Source organism: Lygodium microphyllum, chromosome 23, assembly GCF_053477565.2.
Source record: "Lygodium microphyllum isolate KBCC chromosome 23, Lygodium_microphyllum_v1.1.10, whole genome shotgun sequence".
In the NCBI taxonomy this organism is placed as follows: Eukaryota; Viridiplantae; Streptophyta; class Polypodiopsida; order Schizaeales; family Lygodiaceae; genus Lygodium; species Lygodium microphyllum.
In genome coordinates, this window is record NC_141157.1 from 15,852,612 (window position 1) to 15,868,762 (window position 16,151).

A 16,151-nucleotide genomic window follows, 5' to 3' on the forward strand; every position below is an offset into this window, starting at 1 on the left:
TGTTTTGTAGGCCATATGATATGCCCACAAAGCCACCATCAATTTGTTACCCCAATCTCACTACAGGGCTGAGGCTGTCTTTGTCAGTACATTAACTAAGGCTTTTTCATCACTCTCACTTGACATTAGCTTGTGCATAGTATGGTGATGATTTTTGGTGGATTACTAGGATCGTAGATAGTAAATGAGTGATGACTTTGTTTATGAAGTGGGTTCCTTAGTCACTTAGAACTTCAATGGGGCAGCCAAATCTGGAGATTAATTGCTCCCAAAGGAACTTTGTTGTTATTCTAGCATTATTTTTTCTAGTTTCTTGTGCATTACCCCACTTTGTGAGATAGTCAATAGCCACAATTATGTATTTGGATTGAGAGTATTAGGTTGTGGGAGTGATTGGACCAATGAATTCAATACCCCATTTCTCAAATGGTTGGTGCAGTATTACTGGTGTTAGCTCCATTTTCCTCCGAATAGGCATTGTTGTATGCTAGCACTAGTTGAAATGTTTGACAAACTTAGCTACATCGTGGAAGAGCGTGGGCCACCACAATTGAGATTGAAGAACTTTCCTTGCAATTGTGCTTCCTCTGAAATGTCCTCCTATGATTCCCCCATGTGCTTCCATGAGCACACCAAGGATTTCATTTTCACAGATGCATCTTCTCAATAGTCCACCTTGTTCTAATTGATAAAGTTAACTAATTGATTGATATGGTTGAACTTGAGAATGAGTCGTCTAAGTTGAGACTTCACAATTGGATGGTTTGAGATTCCTTTTTCAAGAATCTGGACTATGTCATCTGCCCATAAGGTATAAGGCCTACTTTATACAACTCTTCTTCTCTAGAGACATTAGATAGATGAGCATCAGGCAAGTCGTTCATGATGCCCTTTTCCATTGGATCCCTAGTAGTTATTCAAGACATATGGTCTACCATATAGTGTTGTTTGCCCTTGCAAAACACTAGTGAAAAATCAAATTCTAGCAAAAACCGTAGCCTTTTGGTATTTTTTGCATTGCACATGGTTTGTTAACAACATATAGCAATGCCTAGTGATCTATATAGAAGGTGAATGGTGTTGCTAGAAGATAATGTCTAAATTTCTTAACCGCAAACACAATTTCCAACCTTTTCTCTCTTTGTTGTGTAGAACAGTTCATTTCTGCATTAGGGGATTGCCTACTTGTGAAACTCACAAGAAAATCCCTATTATGCTCTCCAGAGCCTGGCATAACACTGCTCCCATAGCAAACTTGGATGCATCAATATGCACATGGAAGGTTACTAACTAGTATGGGGTACATAAAATTGTTGTACTAGTGAGAGCATTCGTCAAGTTTTCATATGCCTACTAGTATTCTTCGGTCCAATCAAAGAAAATCAATAATTTATGTGAGAATTGAGAAATTAATACATAATTCAGCCTAAATCAATGCAATAATAATCTATGGAAAAAATAGGGCAAGTATTTTTCACTTGGGAAGCATTGAAAAGAGCCATGATTGAAGTTTTCATCTCATCATTGGAAAAGGAGAAGTTGGAAAGGCATTGGCACTCTTTACAACAAAGGGGCCATAAGTTTTTACAAAGTATGCCAACCAATTCCTCAACTTATCAATGTATATAGATGGAAATTTAGATTTAGCAAAGCTAAGTAAACATATCTTTGGTCTTGATCTAGCTCTACCCTCTGAAGTTGGAGCTATGAATCCTACCTTTGAACATGATGCCATTCAATATGTAGAAAGATATAGCTAGAAATATAGGAGTGTTTAGCCTAAAATAGGGGGTATCTGTTTTATCAACCTACAAGAGGTATGCAATCATTTGGACAACCAAGAGATGGAACTAGAATTGATGGAAAGCCACTAAATACCTACAACAACAAGATTTCTACATTCCTACAGCATACAATGCAAAGCCAAAATTTCAAATCAATTGCTGATGGGAAAGTTAATCAAAAGAGAATTGATTTGTAGTGCCAAAGCTTCACTCAACAATACCTCAGGGAAACATATTATAAATGGCACACTGAAGGACATGTTTGCTAAATGATTATGTTTCAAATGTGGAGAAAAGTGGACAACTGATCATAAATCTAAGTATAAGGCGAAGAATGCAAGAGTGAGTATGATCATTGAAGATGATTCAAAAGATGAGCCACATGCTACTATCATGCAAAATGAGGATGGAACAATTTATGAAGAAGTGGATGGAAATGAAGATGATAGCTATGATGAGCATTATGATCCTATGGATGGATTCCTATTTGTGGTTACTACGTACATGATCTTTGGACTGATCATTCTTCTCCAAGTTTGTGTTCCATCTCTCATGATGTATGGACTGGTTCTAAGGGAGACAATACACTTCAACTCAAGGGTTTCATTAATGGGAAATTTACTCATATCCTCATAGATACTAGGAGTGCTCATAGTTTTGTGAATACTAAATCCCTTGAAGGGGTGAAATTATTTCTTATTTAGATGGAATCTTCCTTAAGTGTTTTGGTAGCTAATGGAGCTCATGAGATCAACCATAGAGTTTGTCCACATAGTCTTATTGTTTTATCCTCAGCATGTATCAGTCACATTAATCTCATTGCTTTGGAAATGGGTGCTATTGATATAATACTTAGATGTGATTGGCTTAGATGCTTTGGAAAGTTGTCAATGGACCTAGAGAAGAAATAGATGGAGTTCATGTGGAAAGGACAGTAAGTAGTATTGCATGGTATTGAAAATAAAAGCATGGAGCTAATTACCCTAAATAATATTTGGAAGAAGATCAATGCTAAGTCATGTATCTTTGCACTTATGTTGTCCAAAGTGGATGAAGAACAGTCTTCTAGCTCTTCCAAAGACATGGAACCTTACCTAAGCTATTGGAAGAGTATAAAGATGTTTTTCAGCCTCCTTCTTTGCCACCAAAACATGAAGTGGATTATTTGATTGACTTGGCTAGTGAAACCAATTCTATCAATAAACCACCTTACAATTTGTCCAAGTGTGAAAGAGAAGAGGTGGAAAAGTAGGTGAAAGAGCTTTTGGATATGGGTTTCATTCAAGCACATTTGCTTCACCATTGATGTTAGTCAAGAAGAAGGATGGATCCTTCTGTACGTGCATTGATTATAGGGTTCTCAATAAGTGCACCATAAATATTTGATATAGCATCCATCACATAGATAATCTCTTCAATGAACTCAAAGATGCTAAAATGTTCACCAAGTATGATCTTTATTCAGGTTATGATCAAATTTGAATGAAGGAAGGGGATGTGTATAAGACAACTTTTGCACTGAGAGGGTCTCTACCATTTCTTAGTGATGCCTTCTAGATTATCTAATACTCATGCTACTTTCCAAGCTTTGATGAATAAAATACTACAGCCTTTCCTTTACAAAACAATCCTTGTATTTTTTAATGATATCTTGATTTATAACAAAAACAAGAAGGATCACTTGCACCATGTCCAAGAAGTATTTGAGCTCTTGAGACAACATAGATTATTTGCAAAAGAGTCAAAGTACACTTTAATGGCGAAGGCGGTGGAGCATTTAGGCCATATTGTTAATAAGTAGGATATTAGAAGTGCAGTGCATAAAGGATTGTCCCACGTTAACCAACACTACTTCATTGTAGGGATTTCTTGGACTCTTTTCTTTCTACTGCCAGTTTATTTTAAAAAGTATGCCCATGTTACAACACCTCTTGCTAGCAGGTTTTAAAAAGAAGCCTTCTTTTGGACAGTATAGCAAAGAGGAGCTTCAATGAGCTAAAATCCTTAGTTATTTCAGCACCTATCTTGGTTTGTCCAAACTTTTCCAACGAGTTTACCATATTTGTTTATGCAAGTGGTCAAGGCAATCAGACTATTTTAGTTTAGGGCCATGGAATGATTTCTTATGAGAGTCAAAAGTTGGATAAAAATGAGAGGAGCCTACACATTTATGCTCAGGAAATGTTAGCAATACTCCATGCTATCAAGAAGTGGCACCATTATCTTTATGGTAGTCATTTCAAAGTGAAAAATGATAATCGGGTATTGAAATACTTCCGATCGTAGCCTACACTCTCTCCAAAGCAAAAAAGATGGTTGGCCACACTATAAATTTATGATTTTGAGATCTCTTACATGGCTGGAAAGGATAATGTTGTGGCGGCTGATGCACTCTCATGCATGTGAGCATGCTCATTATCAACCATGTCCACTATCTACAAAGACTGGATAAATGACATCCAAGAAGAGTACTTGTTGCCAACATGTAGCCACGATTATGCAAAAATTATAATAAGGAGATGATGGAGATTTTCCAATTATAAGTGGCATAACGGTCTTCTATGGTTCAAAGGTCAAGTACACTTGACTCCCTTGTCTAACTTCAAATAAAATATTCTTCAAGAAATGCATTCTTCTCCAATGGTGGGGCATTTAGGCCTTTTGAAGATATTTGATAAGGTTCATAAGAGTTTTTATTGGAAAGCACTTTGGATATAGAGTATCAATAAAACAAGGAATCTTTTCTTTTGCTTGGTGGATTATTACAGCTATTGCCAATAAACATGGTTGGAATAGTATCTTTGTGATTGTTGACCATCTTACAAAATTTGCCCACTTCCTTTCCACTAGGATGCAATATTCAACCAAGCAAAGCAATTTATGGAGGGGGTTTTTAGTTGCATGGTATGCCCCTGAAGATTATTTTCAATAGAGACTCCAAGTTTATGGGCAAATTTTGGAAGAGTTTCCTTAACTCTATGGCCATAGTCCTCACTCCTAGCATTTCTACCATCTGCAAAGAAATGGATAGACAAAGAGAGTGAGTAAATGGCTTGAAGTTTATTTGAGACACCACTGCTATGATACATAGTTCAGTTGTGACCCTTGGCTTCACCTTGTTGAGTTTTGCTATAATAATATTCATCACTTGAGTATTGAAATGTCACCCATTGAGGCTCTTTATGGATATAAGGTCCAAACAACTTCAACACTATTTCATGACAATGTCAATCCTGAAGCTAAAGATGAACTTGTGCACATGAAGTCTCTTATGAGACAATGTCAATAAAATATTCAAAAGGCCCAAGGCATAATTAATTCTTATGTGGATGATAAGAGAAATCATGTGGAGTTCCAAGTGGGAGATTGGGCCTTTTTAAAAGTACCTATGTCTTGTTATGCATCACTCAAAGGAAGTCACAATAAGTTAGTCCACTGTTTCTATGGTCCATACCAAGTGCTTCAAAGGGTTGCAAACCTTGCTTATAACTTTGACTATTCTCTACTACTTGTATACATGATTTCTTTCATGTTTTTTAGCCGAAGCACTATTTTGGACCTGAAATTCAAGTGCTTGAGGAGTTGCCACCCATTAATGAGGATGTGTTAATCATTTATGAACTCAAAAAGATAAATGACAAGCATGAGAAAGTTCTTCGCAAACAACCATTCTCTCGAAGAATATCTCATCAAATGGAAGGGTTTACCATCAAAATAATCTACTTGGCAACCATCCACTTGTTTGGATAAGTTTCCATGACTTTTTTAGGAAAACTCTTGACAGAAGGACAAAAAAAACAACATTGTATGTAATAAACTTCTACATTGGAAATAATTGGCCTAACTTCATCAAACTTAAGTTTTTATGGTCTAGATTCATAATATGGAGTGTCTTCTATCTTTAGACACCTCATTTGTCTCATTTGGAGAAGTATATCCAAAGTTATTTCAGGGCCCATTACTAAATTAGAAGGAAGATTATTACTTAGATAGAGTGTGTGATTGAGAGCGTACCCTTGGGAGTATAAAAGAGCCTTTGATGCCATTGTAATCACTTTTGGCCTATTTGACAATTTGCTAAGTATAATTAGCTTAGCTCTATTTTTAGCGTTAGATATCTCTTATATTTCTTGTAGCAACCATGGCTCCATCATGTCATGGATTAATGGAAGAATTTCTCCATAGTATGGCTATGTTTAACATTTTATATTCAATTTCCATGTTTCTTAACATTAATTGTTAGATTAATTTTAGTTAGCATAGTCCGATAGGAGAAGCTTGTGGATCCTATCAAAGAGTATGACTTGGTCAAAGACTTAGACACCTTTAAACCAAACCTAACATTCTAACATTTGTTGCTAATGATGTCCCCCAACTGCTAATGAAAGAAATTTAAAAGCATATTGACAAGAAGACATGGGCTAAGGATTGCCCCCATAGTTGCTCTAAGTCCAATAAAGCCCCAGAGCGTGTGAAAGAAGTGGATGTAGCTAATACTTTCTTGGATCTTGGTAACCCCAAAGATTGGTGTTTGGATTAAAGGATGTTTTATTGCGGATGCATTGATTGATGGAGGTTCATCAATGAACACAATAATGGATGTAACAATGAAGGATCTAGGCCTACAAGGTATGTAGCCTACACAGTGGCTTATTAGACTAGCAGACCTTAGCAGAATTAGGCCTTTGGGCATTCTCCCATATGTGAAGACAACTCTCGCATGACGAGACTATTGGCTGACCTATTTGGTGGTAAAACCAAATTCCTATGGGACCTCATACCCTCTACTCCTTGGAAGACTATGGCTTTTTGAAGCCAGAGTACAAACGGATTGGGGTTCAAAGGAACCCTGACCCTAGGCAAAGAACCCAACAAGGTGGTAGTAAATTTGTATGGATCGCAAAAGGGTAATGGATCCACCTATATTACAGTCTTAACAGACTCCTCCAACAAAGATATAGATAGTATGTCAGCAAACAACAGATGAAGAAGCTGTCAAACAAATCTATTCTAAGAAACAAAGGCATAGTCCTTGATAGTAGGCATTGTAATCCGACTAAAAAAAGAAGCAAAGTCTTTGTTTGATGGGTGAATATCTACTGCTTGAACCAAAAATGACTTCTAAAAATACTTCTGACAATGAGATAGAGGTATGGATGTATTGTTCCCCCTATTACATGGCCATAACACAACCAAGGATAGAGGCAGAAGAAAAAGTATAAGATATAATAGAGAATCTATTTTTTTTAGTATAGAGTCCCTACAAAGACAGAGCCAGAGTCTGAAGAGGATGATGATGAAATTCAAGATGCAATTTACGAAAGCAAGGTGGAGGAATCAATTCAATCAGAAGAGGATAGGAATGAGGAGGAAGTCTCAGAGGCTTCAAAAACTGAAGCTCCTATGATGATGGATAGAATGACTCTAATACCCTTTAGACTGGTAAATGAATCACATCATATGCAAAACCTCTATAAGAAATGGATCAAGCAGAATAAGTATTCTTGTAGCAATGGCTCTTGTTGTCCTAATTTACCCTTCTTAAGAAATGATGATTATCATGCACCCTGCCAACAAACACTCCGACTACCCAAACAAAACTCAGATGATTCCTATTATGTGACATTCCTAGATGCATCCTCGAAAGATGAGTCCTCGAGACAAGACACAATTAACTCTCCCATTAAATTTGAAACAACCATGATAACATTTCAGCATTTCAAAGAGCTAGCCGAGTCCCCATGGAAAGAAGAAGTCACTTCTAGCAGAGCATTAGATGAGGAGGCCACTCCCTTTGAGGAGTCAGATCTGTACCCAAAAGTAGTCCGTGGGACCTTTATCCGCAAAGTGGAAGCAGAAAAACAATTAACTTTTGTGGATAGAGATGGCATTGAGTGTCATCTAAAGGTGGGTATCATTCTTCAAGAAGAGAAGCTATCAATCCATGACCTACTATTATAGGAGAACTTGGACATGTTTTCATCATTGTATAAATGTCTAAAGGGGATCGACCCCACCATGTCAACATCACATCGACCTAGAGCCTAATGCCAAACCTGTGAGGCAAAGACAGAGGCACATGAATCCAAATTACTCAGATCTAGTGAAAGCCAAATTGTTGAAGCTCCTTGAAGCTAAGTTTATATATCCAAGGCCAATAATGAATGGGTTTCGCCAATCGTGGTAATATCCAAGAAGAATGGAAAGCTGTGAATATGTGTGGACTTCCACAAGCTGAATTTTAAGACAAAGAATGATCATTTGCCTATTCCTTTCATAAACCAACTCTTAGACATAGTGGTAGGACATGAGCTCTATTTCTTACTAGATGGATTCAGTGGATATAATCAAGTCCAACTAGCAACAGAGGTTCAATCCAAAACAACCTTCATAACAGAATGGGGGACTTGTGCTTACAGAGTGATGCCATTTGGGCTCTGTAACGCTCTTGCTATCTTTCAAAGGGTGATGATGGCCGCATTCCAAAACCACCTACATGATTTCATTGAGATAGACCACCTAGATGATTTTTGTGTTTACAGCCTAATCCGTGAGCATTGGGGTTATCTAATACTTGGAGCAGTGCTTTGATTGATTCCATGAGTATGGGATCTCCCTTAACCCCGACAAATGTATCTTCGGAGTCTCTTTTGGAGTTCTTCTGGGCTACATTATCTCTGCACAAGGGATAGCAATAGACCTCATGAAGATTGAGAAGATTGCAACTCTAACAACACCATCCAACCTCAAACAATTGAGGGGATTTCTTGGCTATGTGGGCTATTATAGGTGGTTCATTGCACATTTTGCAAAAAAGGCATCCCCCTTGCATAAACTCCTGAGGAAAGATGTAAAGTTTACTTGGAATACTAATTGTGAAGAAGCCTTCAATACCTTGAAGTAGTGTTTGATTGAAGCACCCATCATGCAACCTCTTGATTGGATGAAGGAATTCCATGTGTATAGTGATGCATCTGTTGAAGGTTAGGTATAAGCTCCTCAAAGCTAGATCAGCCCATGTACTATGCAAGTCGTAAGGTCATTGATTGGGAAAGGAACTACACAGTGATAGAGTTAGAATGGATGACAATGGTGTTTGACTTGGAGAAGTTTTGACACTACCTGCTGTCAATGCACTTCAAATTTTATATGGACCATGAGGCACTATCCTTCCTAATGAATAAGATATATGTTAAAGGAATAATGATGAGCTATCTTATTCTGTTCCAAGAGTTTGATTTTGAAGTGGTTACTAAGCTCGATCACTCCCATGTATTGACTGATTATCTATTGCGGATCCCTCAGATTGAAGATGAGGAGAAAGATGATCTAGACCTCCCTGATGCTTCCTTGTTTTTTGTCAAAGTAGTAATTCCATGGTATGCAGACATTGCCAACCTCCTAGCTACACAACACTACCCCCCCCCCCCCCCCCAAGGCATATTTAGCAAAGCAAAGAAGAAGCTTCTACTTCTGAAGAGATGCATTGTAGGAGATGAGATTGGGATCGTGTTGAAAGCATGTCATGACGAGCCATGTGGCGAATACTTTGTAGGAGAAGTAGCAACTAGAAAGGCCCTATTCATAGGTTATTGATGGCCTTCACTGCATAAAGATGTCTGTGATTATTGCAAACGTTGTGATACTTGTCAGTGGGATGGGAAAGCCTACCAAAACTAGTGCTATGCCACTATAACCCATCCTTCCTCTAAGCCATTTGAGAAGTGAGGCATTGATTTCGTAAGCCCAATCAATCCGCCAACCAGAAGAAATCAAAACAATCAGTATATCTTGGTATGTACAGACTACGTGGCAAAGTGGTGTGAAGCCAAAACTCTCAAACAAGATGATGGTAATAGTGTGTCCATGTTTCTATACGAGAATATCATCACTCACTTTGGTAATCCCTTGGAGTTGGTAAGTGACAAAGGCACTCACTTTCTAAACAAGATTATGGAAGAGATGACCGAAATTACAAGATATACCATCGCAAGTCCACACCCCACTATCCTAGAGCCAATGGCTAAGTCAAAGTTACCAATCGTATCTTTTGCTCAATCGTGAAAAGGATGATTGCTTCACATCATTGTGATTGGGACAATCGAGTTACAGAGGCCCTCTACGTGTACAGAACTTCTCGTAAGGCAGCTACAGGACAGATACATTTTCAGCTGGTGTATGGCATAGAAGCGGTCTTCCCTGTCGAGTTAGAGTTACCCTCTTTGTGCATGGCTATGAGCAAGCGCTTGGGAGATAGTGAGTCACTACAACACTACCTTCTACACTTGGAATGTTTGAATAAAATATGTCAAATGTCCTTATAGTGTATGAAAGCCACACAAGATCGATGAAATGCTTACCATGACAGCTTTATCAAGCATAAAGAATTCATGGAAGGTAACCTAGTCCTTGCCTATGATTTGAGATTTGGCAAGTTTCTAGGAAACCTCCAATAGTGCTAGATGGGCCCCTATAAGGTACTTGCTGTCAACTCTAATGGCTTTGTTCAGATATATCCCTTTGATGCCTTTGAAGATCTCTTCCTAATCAATGGCTATTGCCTAAAGAAGTATATCCCTCCCTGGGGATCCTGACAATCATAGCTGGCACACATTCTTCCACCACTAAGACGTCACTCACTTTTTCCTCTAATGTTATTTATTGATTGTCTTCATTCTGATACTATTGAGGTGAATGACACTTTCTATCCTCTCAGCTCCTCCTCTTGCCCCTACTCTACTACCTTCTCATCTAATCCTGCTAAGGTGGCATGGACAGTTCTAATAAGTAATGTTCTAGCCCTATGAAAAAGAAAAAATCGGTTATGAGAAAAAAGGACTTCGGTTCTTGCCATGCCGACCTACTCTTTGAGAAGATGTGAAAATACCCTCAAGAGTAGGGAAGAAGAAAACAAAAAAAAAGAGAAAAAGAAAAAAAAACGATTATGGGAGAAAAGGAAGAAATTCCCCGTCATAATAGGCCTCACTCCAAGAAAAGGTGGCAAACACCCTTTGTTGGCCAAAATGGATCAACATTTTCAGAGAGTTAGAAAGGGTCCAGGTAGTAATGTTTTTTATGGTGTCTTTCTTCAAAAAGTTATTACTTTTGCCCCTCCTCTTGGTGGTGTGCCAGTGGCTGCTCTTGCTCCTCTTCCAAAGCAGCCGCCAGTTGTTTTTTCTTTGCCTCCATTATAACCAAATTCAGATTCGGAGGATGAGCCCCCTCCCAAGTTTTCTAGAAATAAATGTAGACGAACCATAGGGCCGCCTAGTCCCTCTTCAGTCTCAGTTGTAGATCCTCTTGTACAGGACACTACCCCTCGTGTTACAAGGAAGTCTATACCAAATTTGATAATTAATCCTAATGAAGATGTCCCAATGGCTCAAATGGATGTGCTCTATTATTTCGCCCAAGCCTTCTCCACCAAATTCATTATATTTTTGAAAAGGATGTGATGTTTGTAATTCCTTCAAAATGTACCTCTCCATTTTGTGGATGAAAGCAAAACCCTGAATGCCTCAAACTTAGTATGCAGTTCAAGAAGAAGTATCTTCATCATAGCAAACATGCGAACTAGTTTTGAGATGTATCTTCTTCTTCTTTTTCATGATTAATGGAATCTCTTATGATTGTCTTTCATTATTGAGGGAAGTTTCCATTCATACTCTTTTGTATTTGTGATTGTGAATGTTATATTCTATGTTTTGTGGTGATGTGCGTTATGTGGTATGAGTGTATTATCCTTGTCATGGGGAGTTGGAGATGACAATGATGATAATTGGACAAGATGTTGCTTAATGGTGGATTGGTTATGAATCTTTGTAAGTGGACAAATGAATAACCTCTCATACCCTTTAATAGTTTTTTTTTTGTCAAATAAGGATTGCTTCATGTTAGTATGGATTTTCCTTTCATATGTTTTTATTTAGATCCAGGTTATTTTAAGGAATGGATGGAGTTGTGATTGGTTGCTGCCTAGCAGATGCTTACTGACGAAGATAAAGTGATGAGCTAGTATTTTGAGCTTTTATTTTCTTTTTCTAAGGTCATAATGATGACACTCCTTGCTTAAGCATGGGGATATGTTGAGGGCTAAAATGACTTATTTTTTGGGTTGATTTTTGTTTGTGAGCTAAATGGTTGATTTTGAGGATTTATTGATTAATTTTTATTACATTGGAAGTGTTTTGGAATGTGTTGGGATGGGTTGAGTCTGTTTGAGAAGCTCGTGATGGTTTTGGTTGAGATATGATGTGCTGATCAATTCTGTAATGTGTCTGTTTGGTTCTGATAGGGTCTGTTTTGATCTGAATTCTTTCTATTTGTGAGGTTGGGATTTTGAATGAGTCTTTTGAGAAATTATTGAGAATATTTTGAATGGTTTGAAGTGGTTTTGGTTTGAACTATATGGTGTTTATGCCTTATGTTGACCCTCTATAGTAGTGTTCTGTAGAGCCTTTGACTATGTTTTGTAAGCTTTTGTTTGCTTTTGTATGTGTTCTGATGGATGGATTTTTAGCCTGGGGAATTTTTTTCAATCTTGGAAGAGGAAGAATATAAGCTTGAAATAGCTTGAAGAAGCAAAAGAAGTAGTTGAAGAAGAGTTGAAGTGAAAACTACAGTGACAGTAGTGAGCTTTCAAAGGACACTATAGTGGCTCTGGTGACTCTTCATATTAGGCATACCTCTTGGGAGGGGTATCCATGACCAAGAGAGAGTTATTGAGGATTATTGATTGGTATTTCAATGTACTATTTAGTGAGGGTATGTGTGAGAGAGATCAAGTATGAGAGATAGTGGTTCTTATGCTAAAAAACATTGTATCTATATGAGAGATTGAGAGAAGAATGTGAAGACATTGAAGATGAATACTATGTGATGAAATTCCATTCAAAGTGGAGCATTCTTTTGTGTTTTTGTGGTTCTTTTATAGATTCTAAGAAGAATATGAAGAATGTGATCAATTTTGTTAAAGGTAAAGATGTGGGAGATTCTTTCTCTAATGTTGCGTGCATATTTATTATGCCCGGTGTTCCTTTTCCTGTTCTGGTTACATAAAGGATGACAAACATGCTTATTGATGAATACAATATAGATTTTCTTGCAATAAGATCCCTATTTCCTTGGTGTTCTCTTGAGAGCTCCATTTTTTAGAACATCCTTTTTTCTCTTCTTCTTTGTGCTTTCTTGTAAGTTTTCATGGAGGAAATCTCTTCTATCTCTTCTTCTACGCATCTATCACTCCAATGCTTCTCTTAGCATTGTTCCTCTTTCCATTTGAAGTCCAACCATAACCATCATGTTGAGTTTTCATGCTAAATGAAGGGTACCAAGTCCAATGAAAATTGTGCCAAATTTTTGCAAATTTCAACAACCATATGACTTATTGCTTGGCCATGATTTTATGATGGAAGAGCTTATATGCTCTATCTACATTCTCTATCTACAGCATGGCGAGATTATATGTCAACTAAGGACCTTTGTCACTATAATTTCCATTCCATCATACTTTTGAGACCCTAAAGCTTCCAAGTTAATAGAAAACCATTTCAAGCTTTAAGCTTTAAGCTTTCCACAAGCTTGCTTCAATGGGCCATCATTACTCAAGGATAAGATAATGGAGTCATACTTGAGCTCATTTATTCTTGATTGAATCTCTTTTCTTCTTCAAATCCTTATTCATTAGGGAAACCATTAAAGTTTCTTGAAAGCTCAAGGATTCTTAAAGATTTCTTCAATTCATAGTCTCAAGATTACTTTATACCACACATAGCAAGTCTTTATGCTAAGATTTAGTATTTTCCCTCTTCTCTTGAGCCAAATTCTTCTTCCAAGCTCTATCGACAATAGGAAAACTCATAAATCTTCATAGAATCTTGAAGATAATTGACAAAATCTTTCAATATTCCACCAAAGAGTTTATCAGAGTAGTTATACTTCAAGCTTTTGGCAAGAATCATAGCATGGAAGAAATCTTGGGGTCATGAAGTTATTATGGAACTCTCATTTGAGGATTTTGTATCCAAAACTTTGGCCTCTCATTCCTTAGCATTGAGATACATTGAAGGGGCTATTCAAGAAGGGAGATACGCCAACACTTGAGCTTCTATTGCATTGTATTTGTGTGGAATCAAGCATCAAGCCTAGTACAAGCTTGTGAAGAGGTATTCTCTTGATTCTTGATCTCTCCTGCATCAATCATTTGTTGGGCCTTGATCCAATTGCTAATGAGATTCAATAATTGATCCTTTCATTGGATTAGAAGCTATTCCCTTTGTTAGAATGCATTCTTTAGTCAAATAGATAGCTTAGTTTCTTCTTGCTCTTGTTAGGAAATTCCATTATAGTTGAGCTTTTCACTCTAATCCATAACCCCAATTGGCCTATTGTGCTTGATTAGTGATAGATAAAATGCACTATCAAAAGGATAAGTGGCAATACAATGAGTCATTGTTTTCCCACCATAGTATTCCCTTTGCCTATAATTTAACCTCTCCATTCCATTCCTACTACATCTTCTAAAAGGTTGAAAGCCTATTTTCTAATCTCCATGTTTGATTAGTTTATTATTGAGCTGCCATGTTGATTTCCCAACAATAGTGTAATTTTCCTCTATAGTAAGGTCATTTAGCTCAATCATTGGAGAATTAGTGATAAATATAGAGACCATAAGTTGCATGTCTAAATAGTGTATATGGTTGAGAGTTCATTGGGAAAAGCCTTGGATTGATAAGGGGATAGTTTATAGGTTATTTCAATAAGTACAAGTTTGAATTTGTTCAAATTTGGGGCAAAAATGGTGGTTCTAAATTGGGACTAGGATTAGCTAGCTAGTCTTAGTCCCTAACTTTCATTTGAGCCATCATACCATTTTTAATAGGACCTTGCCATTGTGGACATCATTGGGATAGCTTGACAAGGTCTATAATTTTTGTTAATTCCACTGTGTTTGTAATACAAATTTCAAGGTTATAAAATATCATTTATCCTCATATAATAAGCTTTGTTTGAAGCTATTATATGCATTGATTGAAGTTCAAATACGGGAGATATCATCAATTTATTGCCAAGCAATCTAAACATTGCATACTATTCTTCATGGCATATAATGGGAAATCATGTAGATAAGGTTAATGCATATCTTTGTTCCAATGATTAAGAACAATTTTCCAATGAAATCAAGCATATCCTTCATTCGAGCTCATGGAAACAAACCTTTTCTTAGAGTAGAATAAAAGTTGAAGCCATCTATGATATCACTGGCCACCTACCCATATCCACTTGCATTATCCTATATAGAGCCCACTGATTCTTCATTTGTGACAAGCTTGAATATCAATCTGAGAGTGTCAATCTCAACACACTAGTGAGGATGTGAGAGTGAGCTTATTCAATTTGTATCTACTTAATTGTTGAGACCTAAAACGGGCCTGACACTGGCTCTAGGCACTAGCCAGGCCTCTACTACTCACCTCAAACCACCCCACACGGCCTTGCGGTTAGAAGCGTCTAAGGGGTATACTACCCTAACATCTGATACAAAACACTTGCGTTTGTACAATTTGTAGTCCAATGGATAATCCTTTCCCACACTCCTCAGAGGGAGTCCCCAAACATATTGGTGTTATCCACCACGTAAGCACATATAAAGGGAGCACCCCTCAGCTAATTACTGAAGCTCCACTACAACTCTCCTATACCTCAGGGATTGGCCCCAAGATGCGCCGTAAACACATAGAACACATTCAAAACAAGCTCCACTCTTTTGATTGATCAATCGAGGAGATAATAGATAGTCCTCACTGAATATTTTTCAAAAACTGGACCACTAACCCTACAGCTTAGGGTACCTCACACTCTCAAGGTAGGCCATCACTCATAAAAACAAGTGCTATGCATCCACCAGGATGATATCATATGGTGTGTGTGCAATGCAATTGTGTATGACTACCGTGCTCAAACAAGTTTATTCATTAACAATCAACATTGTGAAAGTGTAAAAGCAATTCTTTTCATGTCTTTCTTCTAAATTGTGATTGTTGCATTAATTAAGGCTAGTACCGAGCCTTCTCATACTACTAGACTCCTTTAATTTTAGAAAACAACGTACCCTACATGACATGCATTATAAAACATCAGAATTTAGCATACTTTAAACACTCAACAACCCCCTTCTCCCTACCATTTAGAGTTATGTATTCGTTGGTAGGTTTAAGACGTATTTTTCATGTATTTTTCTTTCACAAAAGCAATAAAAACCCACTTTAACCTAGAGATAGGGATGAACTGAGATTGAACCTCATGCTTCAACTCTACCATACATTCACAAACACAAATCTTATTTTTTCCTATTTTTCAAATGCAAAA